We start from the raw sequence: 1,352 nt of genomic DNA on the forward strand, positions 1-1,352 counted from the left end.
AAAAATACAAATAAGTTATGGATCATAAAGGAAGCCTCAATTTGAATTTTTAAAAGGATATAGAACAGAATGAAAAAAGGAAAGTTTTCATATTAATAATCTAAGTTTCTACATCAAGAAACCAGCAGAGCAAAAGAAACCTAAAACAAGGAAAAAGAAGGAAATAGTAAAGAGCAGAAATCAATTAAATTGAAAATAAGAAAACAATAGAGAAGAATTGAAGAAATAAAAAGAAAAGTTGGTTTTTTGAAAAAAAATCAAAACAGCTGTTGAATCTTTAGCGAGATAACAAAAATAAAAGTGGAAAAAATATAAATCATCAATATCAGAAGTAAGCTGGGGATATTACTAAAGATCCTGAAGCCATTCAAAGGATAATAAAATAATACTGTAAACAATTTAGTACTCATAAATTTGACAAGTTAGAAGATCCACCCGTTCCTTAAAAACCACAAGCTAATAAAATCTCAATCAAGATAAAATACATAATCTAAATTGTCCTATAACCAATAAATGTAGTAAATTTATGATTAAAAAAAAAAACCCTCTCCAAATGGAAAATTCCAGTTCTAGATGGTTTCCCTGGAAAATTCTATTACATATTTAAATAATTAAGACCAGCCCTAACCGGTTTGGCTCAATGGATAGAGCGTCGGCCTGCGGACTGAAAGGTCCCAGGTTCGATACCGGCCAAGGGCATGTACCTTGGTTGCGGGCACATCCCCAGTAGGGGGTGTGTAAGAGGCAGCTGATCGATGTTTCTCTCTCATCTATGTTTCTAGCTCTCTATCCCTCTCTCTTCCTCTCTGTAAAAAATCAATAAAATATATTTAAAAAATAAATAAATAAATAAATAAGACCAATTCTACACTATCCTTTTCAGAAAATGAAGGACAGAACACTTTCCCATTAATGCTATGAAGTTAGTATTTCCCTGATACTGAAACTTGACAAAGACATCACAAATAAAGAAAATTAGAAACCAGTATTCCTATGAATATAGATGCAAAAATCCTTCTTAAATATTAGTAACCAAATCCAGCAACATATAAAAAAGGACTATACACCATAACTGAATGGGTTTTTATTACAGGAGTGCAAGTTTGTCCTATATATAAAAGCAATTAACATGATATACCATATTAATAGAATAAAGGACAAATACCTCAATAAACATAGAAAAGGCATTTGTTAAAATTCAACACCTACTCATGATAAGAACTCTCAGAAAAAAACAGGATTAGAGGGGCACTTTCCCAACTTTATGAAGAGCATCTACACACATCCTACACCTAACATTATACATAACTAGAGGCCCGGTGCACAAAAATTTGTGCACTCGGGGGGGTCCC

The sequence above is a fragment of the Myotis brandtii genome, unplaced genomic scaffold, assembly GCF_000412655.1.
Source record: "Myotis brandtii unplaced genomic scaffold, ASM41265v1 scaffold973, whole genome shotgun sequence".
In the NCBI taxonomy this organism is placed as follows: domain Eukaryota; kingdom Metazoa; phylum Chordata; class Mammalia; order Chiroptera; family Vespertilionidae; genus Myotis; species Myotis brandtii.